The 13,645-nt window shown below is 45.1% G+C and overlaps 1 protein-coding gene across 7 annotated transcripts in view; it reads right to left on the bottom strand.

Annotated features, from left to right (window-relative positions):
* The window catches only part of RBFOX3 (RNA binding fox-1 homolog 3), a 1,585,357-nt gene extending 1,572,721 nt beyond the window's left edge, over positions 1-12,636 (bottom strand). For 3 of the 7 annotated variants that reach the window (XM_069199699.1, XM_069199696.1, XM_069199693.1), the window contains exon 1: positions 12,317-12,414. The gene's annotated coding sequence lies outside the window, so the exon portion shown is untranslated. Of the gene's footprint in view, positions 1-12,316 lie in introns of all 7 variants that reach the window. The other 4 variants (XM_069199703.1, XM_069199700.1, XM_069199697.1 and 1 more) reach the window with 3 other exon arrangements.
* Between the last annotated feature and the right edge of the window lie 1,009 nt (positions 12,637-13,645).

Raw genomic sequence — 13,645 nt, forward strand, 5'->3', positions numbered from 1 at the left:
AAGGTTTGGTATGGTGACCAACACAGGATGGAAGATATTTGCACAGTAAAGATCACTTGAAAACCAAGGTTCAAAGATATTTGCACACCAAAAAGTCAGTGTGATATTGGTACATTCAGAAGGTTGAGTAGTATTTTCACAACAACAAGACTTGTGGACATAGCATGACAAAGGATGTAGAGAGGAGTTGGCACAATATTAAAGGCTGGGCCGTGTATAGACAGTGAGGAATACTGGAGATGATTTCTGGCAAACTGATAATGGGGGTATGCACACATAAACAACAAATTAATGGTAGTTGAATAATAATGGTTTGCCAATATTTCCATAGAAATGAACATTGGATGAAAATGACGTGACAACAGAGATCAAAAATGTTCACACAATGAAGATTGTGTAATATTTTACAACAAAGATTGAGCAATATCTTCATGATAAGCAATATTGGCTGATAATCACAAAAATTATAGATGAGTAACATTTGCACTCTATCATAGCTCTGGCTATATTTGCATAGCTACAACAAGTGAGATTTGCACAATAACACAGGTTAGATGCTATCTGAATAAAGATGATGGTTAGACAACATTTGCGCAACAAAATTAAGATTGGCAGCTATATTTCTAAAAATGAAGGCTGGACATTATTTGCCAAACAACAAAGATATATAGTATTTTCACAGTGAATGGGCCTGATTTTGACTTTGGCCGACGGGATAATCCATCACAAACGCGACGGATATCCCACACGCCGTTCTACAAGTTACATAGGATATAATGGAACTTGTAATATGGCAGGCCGGATATTCGTAACGTTTGTGATGGAGTATCCCATCCGCCAAGGTCGTAATCAGGCCCACTATCTAACGATTTTGAGTGACATTTACATTCTAGAAAGTTTGAAATACGGTTCATTATATATTTCAAATGTTATTGCCTACTGCTGTTTTAATCTGATCATATTGTTTAAAGTGGGGTTGTGGCTATGTGTCATTGAGAGACCGTTCTCAAATTGTAGCTTTTTAATTAACACAAGCTTTCAATTGAAAGTATTTTAATATTTGACTTAATCACATTGCAACTTTTTTTATTAACCACATACAATTATGATGTATTGCTCGAAAGATTGGGAAATCCCTGCAGACTATGAAGTCCGAACAAGGCTTGGGTCAGAGTTGTTCGATAAAGAAGATTCAGCAATATTGGCATCATATTGAAGGAAGTGTGAAATTAGAACCTTTACAGAGGTGGAATGAGTTCTGAGTAACATCAAACAAGATTTAAATTTCACATTAAGAAAGGTTGAGCTGTTTAGCTAAAAATGAAACACCAGTGATATTTACAGGAGAGTGAAGGGTCCGTGCTTTCTGTACAATGAAGACGTGTGGGTAACATTTGCACACAGAAGTTGAGAAACAATTATACAGCAATGATCAACGAACTCCCAACCTTCCTCAGCAACAAAATGACCAACTTTTGTTATGGATATCAACAGAATAGTATACCTCCTTAAAAATCACCCATGAATCAGGCGTACAATTGAGCACCCAATCACCTCTTTCTCACACACCATTTCCCAAAACCACCACAAAGAACATCACCCAAAATCTGGGTATCCGTTTCTCACCCAGAGCCTTATTCCACAGCAGAGTACTCCATGAGTATGAAGACTCAATGTCTCACCCTTTACTGGTCTCACTACCGAGGAGTTAAAAAAAGGAATAGATCTAGTCACCTTCAAATAAGACACTGTTATGCCACTGCTAGTAAAAGCCAATTCCTGTCCCTGCCCTCCTCTTAGCATCAAGGGCAACTCCACGTTCACCTGAACACCACTACCTTTTCAAAGTAGTAACGTTAAGCTGTGGCCCAGGCCTTGGCACAGAAGTAACCATCAGACCCTGAAAAATGTCCATCAAAGAAGTCCACAAAGGCAAATCATCCATCATCAGATGGTACACCTCAATGCAGACCACGAAATCCTGACCTCTCCCCTCTCATAAGTAACATCACGTGTGTTTGGCCTTTGTCTCTGGTTGACCTCAACAACTTAGTGTGATTAAGTTGCTTTCCAAGTTTCATGTAATCTTGAGAGTAGATTCACATTAGTCACAGCTGTGTCCTTAAAAATCTTCTTTCAACATCATCCTTAATCACTCCAATGCTGATCATACTCAACATTACAAAAAAAACGAAACAGCAAAACCAATGCCATGCCGTAATGAACCTACCTGCCACTGAATTATCATTGGCAAGTAGTGTTTGAAACTCCATCAAGGGAGAAAAAAAAGGTGCGCTGCTCAACGCCAACTTCATCACCAACCACCTATTCAGCCCAACCACCTCACTGGTTCAGTCAAGCAGCACCAATTTCAAGGTTAAAAACGTGTTTTCAATATTAACTGAAAATGGCTTATTGCCCAGGCTGGATCCATGGTCAGCACCTCTTCTGGCACACTGTACCTTTAATTTTGCTTGTAGCAGTGTGAGCCACCACGAAACTCCAGTCCCAATGGCATCACGTCATTGTGCTTCAGTCTGTCAAGATATCGATCCTACAGTTGCATTTCAACGATTTACCAAAAATTGGAAGAATTTTACTAAATTGTCTTTCCAAGCCTTGTAGTATGCAGTATGTTACAATCACAGACTTGATACAGCATATATTCACCCTATTTCACTTGCCATTAATCGTTCTATTTTATAGAGTCCCACCACAAATTTTCTAGATAGTTATGCTAAATCTTCACTATATTGTCACCCCATTTGAGATGAGGTTACTAAACCCCATTGATGTTCTTTATTTGTGTTATAATTAATGTATCAATTCTTGTTCTCTTAGAATGTTTCACTGGTTTATGAGCATCTGTTTTTCTATTGTTATATCTCTACTCAAATTGGATCTTCATATTTGTTATCAGAATCTTTCATATTCCATCCTTCTCTTCCCTCTCCACCTCCTTATGTACAACCTCTGTATTAACTTTAATGGCATATTTTATCCGTATAAGTTTGAACCTAATAAAGTTCTTCTAAACTTAAAAAGAGATATTAATCCTACCATCTCCAAGTGGTCTTTCACATCACAGCCATACTGGCAACTGGTAAGAAACATTGGGACATTTTGCTAACCCTGAAAATACACCACAGGCGCCCCATCAGCCCATGAATCACCTACAAGGCCCTCTGTGTCTCCTGCAGATCGGCACACACAAGGGTCCCAAGATACCTCAGCAACAAAATACAGTGCTACAACACCAGGTGATCTCTGATCTTATTTGAAACATACCTTCTCCAGATACCTCCACCACACAGCAGCTCAACATGAGACAGGTGCCTGGCAGTCCTAAGGACAGCACACTCCCTATAAGAATTCACACAAAAAATGAAAAGTCATTTTTAGGCCGAGCATAACAGCGGGCAAGCACTGCTTTTCTGACGTGTTGGTATGTATCTGGGCTTTTAACCACGCACACCCATCACTATCACTCGTTCATGGGCTTGCCTTTCAAAAATCCTGTTTTCGTTGGTAACTGCTTTACGATTGTCCCTCCTTAGGGCGGTTTTGTTACCGCCTTGGCCATCGACCGAGTTACATGGATAATTGCACTTTTGTCAATTTTTTTGACTGCAAGCAAACTTTTTTTTCCTTTTTTCTCTCTTCGCGATTACAGCCGTGCTTAGAATCAGCTTGCTTATGTCAAGTGATTTTATTTTCAGTTTGTGTGGCAAGAAAAGTATAGTTAGGAATTAACAACGCTAATAGCTCTACTCGAGCAAACGCGAGACCCACTGCATTGCAAATGCTTGTTTCTCCTTCCCAACAGGATGCAGCATGAGGAGATCAAATCTGCAGAGCCATGCTGTGCAGGCATACTGAGCCTGTAATTCATCCATTCATTGTTATTTGCTTAATAGTGAAGGTTGAGCAATATTTGCACAGTAATGAAGAGTATCTGAATGAAAGCAAAGGTTCGGAAATCCATGCACATTAATGAGGCTAGGGCAACATATGCGGGTTGCCGGAGACTGACCAAGTTTATAACGAGATCTGAGTGCTGGTGCACAGCAAAATGGTGGTTGAGCAAAGTCTGCATGATAATAACAAAGGTTGGTATAATATTGACAACAATGGAGAATGGGCGGTATCTGCACATTGACAATGTCTGCGCTATATTTTACTGGGTGATATTTTGGAAATTGGCAAAGGCTGAGGGATATTTGCATATTAACGCCAGCCAGGCGACATTTCGGCATTTAAATGACAACTAGGACTGGCCAACGTCTTCACAAGAAAGCAGTTTGGGTGACATTTATATAATTACACAAACTGAGCAATGTATGCTGAAAATGTGGACATAAAGGAAGGTTAGTTGACAAGATGGCTTGGGGGATAAGCTCTCCGAGGCCTTCTGTTATTGGCAGAGCGCGTGACAGGAGCCTTCAGGTGCGAGGAGCAGGCAGCAGCTGCCAATGCCCGCACCACCCCACACACAAACACAGCGCGGCCCATATGTCGGCATTCATGTTCACGGCAACAGAACCGAAATGTTACACACACACAGTAAACATCATCTTCGAGGCGCAGGATGACACCGGATTGGCAGAGCGCCTCGGCTGCATGGCGGCGGCCTCCCCCGCGCGCGCAACAGACTGCACAGGTGTGATGCACAGACTTTCAGACGCAAGCGATGGCTTCGGAGGGGCCGGGGGTTGGAAAGTTACACACGCAGAGATGTTCGCGCGGACACACACTAAACACCGAGACCGAGTACATGCGCACATCCCCTTTGGGGATCTTGGGGTGGTGGGGGTCGCCAGAAGGCCCACTCTTTCTAAGAGAAATCCCTGGGCACCCTAATATCCTAAGAGGTCAGGGGACGGGTCTAACTAACAAAGGGTAAGCGCAGCAGCCTTTAGGGGCGCGATTAGGGCCGCGGGAAATCTCAAAGTTGACTTTTGCCACCTGAACTTTGTGAACCTTTTTACGTTTTCGCCATCTCAGGTCGGAGTCTGGTGTTGTGTGTGAACTGTGGTAAGAAGCGGGCAGTGTAATGATGTTGCTGTTGATTATGAACAAATATCTCACCCACAAAAAATAATGTATTTTTGTACCCCCATCCCATTGAGACCCTCAATACGCTTCCAAGATTACAGTAAGAAAGTTGTGTCCACATCACTAAGTTATGCTGACCTTGTGAGGACCTTCTCAGTCATTAGAAAAAGTGCCTACTTCACATTTCTCAGCCAGATCTGGTCTATTAATATAACCAATTAATATACTATTTCGTCTGTTTATTGGATTTTGCATTAATTTAGTATAGGATCACCACACCAATTCACGAAGATCTCCAAATTCTAGTGGTTCTGCATGTCTCCAATTTTTAAGATTCACTTTTTAGCTTCTATTTCTGATAAACGAAGAGTCTGTTTGATGCCGTGATGTCTCTTAAACAGGAAGTACCTCCCAGATGAAAATTGCAAAAATATGCCAGTATTGCACACAGTGAAGGCAGTGTCTGCCATCCCATACATGTTCATTTTCGGGCATGGCCAAAAACACATGTGCCATGATCCCCGCATCACTAAGATACTAGCGGCACATTTCTAATAAAAAAAGACATTCAGTGAGACTTGCTTGGGCATATTAAAACCACTACAAACTCCTGAAGAAGGCAAATTTAGGAGTAACAGTCTAGAAAACAGACTTGCCTGACCTCCAGACTTTGTCTGAAAACATTTTGAGAAGGGATATTTCACACTTTATCCCCTTGATTTACTCAGAATGTCACTGTTTAATACAGAGACTTCGTCCTTCCTCAGTAAACAATTCTGTAAAGTTGATTTGCTAGGGATTTTTGGAGTAAACAGTTAAGTATGGTTTTCTCAACTGAGTGACATCTAGCTAATATGCCTAGTAACTTATAAAATTTCCTGCATTTTCAGGAAAATTAAATCATAACATTAAATCAGTTATCTCGATCATCTAAAAAATGTCGCCCAAGTAACAACTGTCTTTCAAACAGTTTTGGCATATATTATTTAATACAGTCACAGTCCCTTAGGTGCCTATTAGTCTTACTTTATTTCACTCCTACCCTCTTGGTCCACATTGGGAACCATTTGGGTTGATTTCACTATGGATGTTAGTCTGGCAGTGTATGTCTTTTTCTTTACTACTAGGAGTGTTAAGGGTTCATTGTAAGAAGTGATATTTTCTATTCCATTGCAAAGGGACCAATGGCAGCACTTGATTCCTGAGCATTTTGTGGGGTTATTTCATTTTGCTGTATTGCATACATTCTGTCAACTGGAAATGAAACAATAGTATGGAATGCGGTGTGTTACAGCAGAATAAAAATAATATGTAAAACTTGAAAATGCAAACGTTTGCAGTGACAATTGGAATGAAAATACATAAAAGTGAACAAGCAAGGACGCACCCACACCGGTGCTTATATCCAAGACAAGACCTTAAGAAAGACACAAGCGACAGTAAAAACAGAGAAGCATTGAAACACTGGGATATTTTCTTACACAATAAGTCTTCACACATTTCCAAAAAGTTAAAGTCAGAGGTGAGCCACTCATAAGTAAATTAAAAAAAGAACTATTTTACAATCAAAGAGAATCCTGACTTAAGGACTTTGCCTTCAGTCAAAGGAAGCCCCAGCATTTCAATGTTGCCGCAACATAGCCTTCCTGTGTGAGAAACACAACACCAACAAACAGCCTAGTGTAAGAAACCGAGCAGGTAGAAGCCGGAGATTGGCTATAGGTAAAGCCCCCTTGTCCAGATTTACAACGGTGGGAAAAAAGGCTTTGTTGGAGAATAGTTTAACCCTCCAATGGTAGTGTCAGCTGAGCTCAAAGACTTAAGGCTTGATTATGACCTTGGCGGATGGGATATTCCGTCACAAACATGACAGATATGCTGCCCGGCATGTTACAAGTTCAATAGGATATAAGGGAACTTGTAATATGGCAGACGGGATATCCATCACGTTTGTGACAGAGTATCCCATCCGCTAAGGTCGTAATCAGGCTCTTAATGCCTGCAGCGGTCTCAGAGGAAGGAGAGTTAAAAATCATTAAACACAACTTTAGTCAGTAAAGGCACTTGCAATCAAGGTTTTTTTGAACAAGAAACATGCAACAAGGTTGGAAAAAGAAAAAATAACTAAAACGTCAAATAAGTGTATCTGGTTTATATTATTATACACGGAAATCTTTGATCAAAGGGAAGTATGAAAAAGAGCTTTAAAATCCCATCGTGTCTTTCAGGGGAGCAATAGTCACTGAGAAGACTGGACCATCAATGGCTGTTGTTACTCTGTGGCTAGAGGATTAAGTGGTTGAGAAATGTATTGACATTATTTATTAATAAGCTTTAGCAAAATTAATGCAAGTGTGTGCTGGCTGTGTGGGCTGGCTCACTTGAAGACCACTTTGAGGCTTCATGACGTTCCTTCAGATCCAGCTCACAGAGTAACAAAGTCTTTCCATGGTGTTTCTTCACCACACACCAGACTTTGTGGACTTCCAATTCTGCAAATTCAGTACTATGGGAAAACCGTCTGAAATGGTTGCCAAATGATCAAGGAAGCAAAAGTAAGAGATCTTCTATGAAGTTTGCTATACTTCAACCTCAAAGCTGCACTCGGGAAATTCGCATTATATCAGTGGAAGTCTCACGGAAGCCAGCTAACACAACTTCTCAGCATTTCCCCACGCAAATAATTCTCCCTTCAATATCACTATGTTGACAGGTTCTTTAGAAAAGTTAGAGGTCAGTGTGGTCCCTTGATGCTGAACCTGGCCTGCCAGCTACCAGTTATCCTTTCATCACACAATATAACTATCCTCATTCCTGGTCAAACATGTGTGCCCCCTCACCTCATTCAAGTGAATGCACTTGTCATGATCCCCCATCAGGACAAGAGTCGTTAGGTAAGCTGGACACAAGAAGAGCTTGGCCCTCCAAACAATATTTCACTATTTGATAGGCAAACCTGTGGAATCCTCCTCGAGTGCTGGCCTCGGAAAATGGGGGCTTTATAAGATCTAACACAAATACTTTTAGAAAAGTAATTTTGAAAATTCCCAAACATGAACTTTCTTCTATTATCCCTGGCCATTTATGCCAAAACAAAAGAAGCATAGGGAATATCAACTGCTGCCACTTAATCTGACTAGTAACATAAAATGTATGCATACCTGTGTCAGCATATCAGTGAAAATGTGAAGATCTAAGAAAGGTTTGGCCCCTCACTTCAGATCAAAAAGGGCTCAGGGTGTGGCCAAACCTTCTAGAATCCTTAATACTTATGGAGATGGCTGCAGGCCTTAAACCTGAAATGAGCGACATAGTGGGACCAGTCTAACGCCCTCTGATTGGGAGGGATATGATTCAGTAGGGATGACGGGGACCCTGGCTAGAAGAGAAATCGCCCCCCTCAACCGGTGATGTGGGGACGTACAACGACTGCACAGACATGAATTTATTCTGGAGGAATAGTGCATTTTTTCAGCATCAAGAGTTTTGAGTATAAAGGAAGCCAATTTCACACTCTTAGAAATGTGCTATCTGAAAGCCAAAGCGGAATAGAAAAAAACAGGAGATTTTTGCACGTGACACCAAGGTGGCAGAGAGTGATATTCCATGGAAAACCTATTCAAACAGCTGAAATTAACCCAAACTATGTCTTCTTCCTATTGGATAGGAAGATGAAAGGAGAGGAGATACTTAATCTTTGGTGGGTTCCATTAAAGACTAAAAGCAGGCAGCTAGTTTTCAGGATGCCTGACACAGTTACCTAACAGTAAGTACCAGGCTGGAAACGTCACTTCATAGGAGAACATATAGGGCCTTATAGGTGACCCAGGTGGTCTTGAGACTGCCAGGGCCACAGTGGCGGTCTGACTGCCGCCAAAGCAGTGGTCAGACTGCTTTGGCCGCGGTCAGACCGCCACATTATGTTCGTGGCGAAAGCACCACGGTTGGACGGCCGGCACCACCAGTTTCCCTCCACAGGAGGTGCCCGCGGTGCCGGCAGACCTAATCCGCCAGGGCAGCGCTGCCTGCAGCGCCACCCTGAGGATTACGAGTCCCCTCTCAGCCAGCTTTTACATGGCGGTAGCACCGCCATTTAAAAACTGGCAGAGATGGGGTGCAGGAGGCCCCCATGGCCAGCTCCTTTGCGCATTTCACTGTCTACTATGCAGACAGTGAAAAGCACCTATGCAGACAGTGAAAAGCGCGATGGGTGCTGTAGCACCCTACGCACCGCAATATTGCAGCCAGCTCAATTATGAGCCGGCGTCAATGTTGTGGGCTGTTCCGCCGCTGACCCAGCGGGAAACTTGTAATAGGGCACGCGGGAAGGCAGCCGCACTGGTGGCTACCTGACCATAGGAGTTTGGCGGGCGGGCTTTTCTGCCCGCCAAACTCCTAATGAGGTGCTTAATGTTGTTATGGTGCAGCCCTGCACTGCACAGCGTCTGCTCTGTAGGGCTCTGTAGCAGAGCCTCCTCCGTGTAAGGCAAGGATTGCCGGTTTGCTCATGACATTTATACATCATGCCATGCCAGGAAAATAAACGTCACCAATAAAACATGCTGTTAGAAACAAGCGTAGTAACAAACGAATGTTCACAAAATTAGTAATGCAGTGCAAGTGCCCAATCCACATTATTAAACGGTCTAACTAACTTGAGAAATCAGTGCTTCCTGCCTGACAGATTCCAAGTTAAAATCACTTTACAGAGAAGGACAACCAGGCCTGTACCCAGGCATCCTGATTAATAAGGATTTTGTTTCACTGCACATATGTAACCGCTTGTGCTGTAGTTCTGGTTAAGCATCTTTGTTTATAAATGTTACACATGAAACCACAGCATGGCATAAAATAGATATGGGAGGTTCACTGCCTGCAATGTGTTATTCACTATTACTATTGCGTAGTGCGCGAGGAGAGGGGAGGCATAACCCGAATGATATATTGCATATTGCTCCTGGTGCATCAGTATATATATTACATAGTCTACTTTATAATGGTATATTAAAAACAACAAATTGATGTTACTCTGTTTTATCATAGAGTATTATAACTTACAAACTGACATCTATTTGCAAGCTTTTGGGACTAAACAGAGAGACGTTAGGAGGGGGGCTTCTGTATTGGGAACGCTCAGAGCTCGATGGTGAAACAAGTGGGACTCTGGGGTTTGAACACAGACTGCCAAAGGACGGGGCACAGGGAAGGGGCTTTGCCAAGGGCTGCCAGTGAAGGAGAGGGCAGCCTGAGGCTTTGGAGGCACCGCAGATTAAACAGTCTGCCCATGGGGCGGGGCATGGAGGGCTCGGTCTCCGTGCAGAGAGGGATCGCTCAGAGAAATGCCAGCATTTCACGTACACTGACCAGCACGCAGCATGCCTTCACTCAGGCACTTTATATCCACCGGGGGTACAAACGCTCGCACCTCACTAGCCTTGCCACCCCCTTCGATCTGCCACCAGTATTTTAAACTGCTTCGCAGCGCTGGTCTCTCACTGGTAGGCAGTCGTCGTTTCTGCCTGTATTCCCCACTGCACCAAAGCCCCCGCGATCTAGCGCCTACACCCCCGCTCACTGCTGTCCGTTCTCTCGGAAGTCCCCATGCCCGCTTCCTTTTCTTTTTACCAAGGTTGCCCCCTGCCCCTCGGTCCTGCCCTCCCACTGCCAGACACTCCTATCTGCCTGCCATCTCAGTATCATCCGTTGACATCTTAGGCTTCACCTACGGAACGGCCCACGTCCCGGTTTCCCTCTCTCTGAAATGCTCGCTGGAGTCCAAAGTCCATGTCACCCTCATGTGTGGTGCCGGCCCCAGCGCCTTGCTAGCCTCCTGAAGGATTCTAGTCAACTGCGTCAGCAAAACCCATGTGCAGGACGTGCCAGTCCAATGTGCCATGCAAGTTCATTGTCCCATCCCCTGAGCCATTCTAGCCAAAACAATATGCCAGCTCTGTGATATGCCAGTCCTGTGCAATGCCACCTCACTGCGCTATCTCAGCTCCACGTCAGTCCTATGTGCCATGTGCAGTGCTTCTGCCATGCCTTGTCAGCCCCATATGCTGTGCCAGCCACACTCGGGTGCCAGCTCTATGTGACATGCCAGCCCATGAGCGATGCCAGTCCACTGTGCCATTCCAATCCCATATGCAGTGTTAGCCCACACATACCATGCATGTTCCTTGTGCCATCTGCTGTGCCAACCACTGTATTATACCAGCCTCGTGTGATACTGTTAGCCCCTTAGCGGTTCAGCAAGCTATGCCATCTCGATTCCTATGGCATTCTACGTTTTCTACCCAGTCTCATCCGTATGTTGTTCACTAACAGGATGCCGGCACCATGCATGTTAACGGTCAGTACTATGCCAGTTCTGTGCCTTGCATACACCCTGGTCAACGCCAGCCCCACGCTCGGTACTGTCACATGGAAAGCAGATGTCATGCCTGCAAAATGTCTTGTGAAGTACCAGCACAGTGCACCGCCAGCATCCAACCCTGGTAATGTCTTCAGCAATGCTACACTGACGTGGCACCGGCATGTACCAAGTTTGAAATGTGCCCAGATATGGTCAAGAATAATGTCAGAATCGTGCCACACTAATGCTCTGATAATTTATTTTGAAATGTCAGTAATGTGCCCTGATAATGCCTTCTGCAATTCCACTATTGTGCCCTCGGACGACTCGGTCTGCCACGACATGCCCATGCCAAGTTCAATGCCAGTACCACGCCCTGCTTATGCCCATGCAGCATCAGTACCTAGCACCGGAACTCTAACCTGAAATGCCAGAACCGTGCCCTGCTAACAGCCAGCAGAACGGCAGCACCATGCCCTTCCAGTACCCGCCTGGTTTAAAGAACCCTGCTCCGCTACCGTCCTGTACAGCGCCCGTACCAAGACTGCTAATGGTGTGCAATGCCACCTAATGCCATGTGGGTACGGGTGTAGCATGAGTGTCATTCCTCGCTAATGCCAATCTAACGGCAGCAATCTAGTGTGGTGATGCACTGTGCAAACAACATGTTCGGTGCAGGTAACGTTCCCTATGCAGGGCCACTACAGAGCACACGCACGCTATCCCATGTCTGTGCAATCCCGCACGGTGCCCTCTCCCGCACAACGACCGGTCCATACAACACTCCCGCACTATAGAACGCGCCCAGCGCATTAGCCCCACGCACCAATATTTAATCTCACACAAACCACCCCCCTCCCTCATTGGGCTCTCCTACCCCTGACGCCGCGCCCCTCCCGTACTCACAGCTCCGAGCGGGGTCTCCCTCCACCGGGGTCTGTCCGGAGCGGGGCGCGCGGGCTCTGCGGCGGCGGCGGCTGCTCCGGAGCTCTGCAGCTGCTCCGAGGCGGGGGCTGCGGAGTGACGAGGCGGGCCCAGCCCTCAGCACCGCCCCCACCGTGTGTGCCGGGGGCGGCGCGCCGAGGAACTCCAACCGTGACTGGGATCCCCACCGGGTGGGAGCACGGGGAGTCCTCGCCACCCCCGCCCGAGGGTAGGGGCTGGTAGGGCCCTCACAGACCACCTCCACCGCCGTGGACGCCGGAGGCGACGAGACCCAGCCCGCCCGCTCCCTATGCCGTGCAGGCGAGAAGCCCTCAAAATGATGGCATTAAAGGGGAAGACACGATGGACCACTGCCCTCGTAGAAAGGGGTGCCCTGGCCTGAATAAGAAGAGTGTGTTCTTGTCAGTCGTAAGATTATTGGTGGGACATACCTCGTCCAATATCCTGAGCAAAAGGGCGGAGACCCGACAACCCCGAAATGTAGTGCAAAGGTGGGCGAGCCAACAAATTACCAGGGGGAGCCGAGGCACAGTGGAGCCAAGGGTCCGGCCTGGCTCTAAGAGCCCGTACACGAGCAGAGCCCTGAAAAAAGTTTGCCAGGTGAACTGTATACTTGTGTTAAAATATCTTCAAAAAAAAAAAAAGTGCATTTGTTTAACATGTTGGACTGTTTCACCTCAGTACATCAGGTTATATCACTGCATAAAGAGGCACTTACTAAAAGTAATAGTTTTTGAACAACAACAGAAGCAATCATGATTCCCCTGCACTCAGTGCATTAGTGAACTAAAAGGCAAACCAGTTCTCATGCGCACCCTATCTGGTGCTTAGATTCTTAGTGCAGCTTTACAGTGGACTGAATGAAACAGAAAGGGTATTTGTAAGTGCACATCTTGAACACGTGTACATAAAGGTGTTCTCTTATGTGGTAAAAAAAAGGAGGCCTGTGGAAATAAAATATTCACCTAGGCTCATGCAATATGCTAAAAAAGCGGAGCAGGAACTGATCCCAGATTTTAGAGTTTCACATTGTGCAATTCCACCACTGTATGTATATCATGTTCTCTTGTTTTGCATCAAAGATTAATGCTTTGTCATTTATTCTTGGAGTATGACGTTCCAGTGTGGGTAGCTCAGCTCATTTTGGGCTTGAGGGACCAGAGGACATGGAGCTGAGCCACAGATCTCGCTCAAGTCTAATTCACCCGCTTCTAATATAGTGACACTGAGACCCAACACACCCAGGTGCAGAATCTCCTCTCTCCTCTAAATTATCAGGCTAGGCATAAC

This window comes from Pleurodeles waltl, chromosome 7 (genome assembly GCF_031143425.1).
Source record: "Pleurodeles waltl isolate 20211129_DDA chromosome 7, aPleWal1.hap1.20221129, whole genome shotgun sequence".
Classification (NCBI taxonomy): domain Eukaryota; kingdom Metazoa; phylum Chordata; class Amphibia; order Caudata; family Salamandridae; genus Pleurodeles; species Pleurodeles waltl.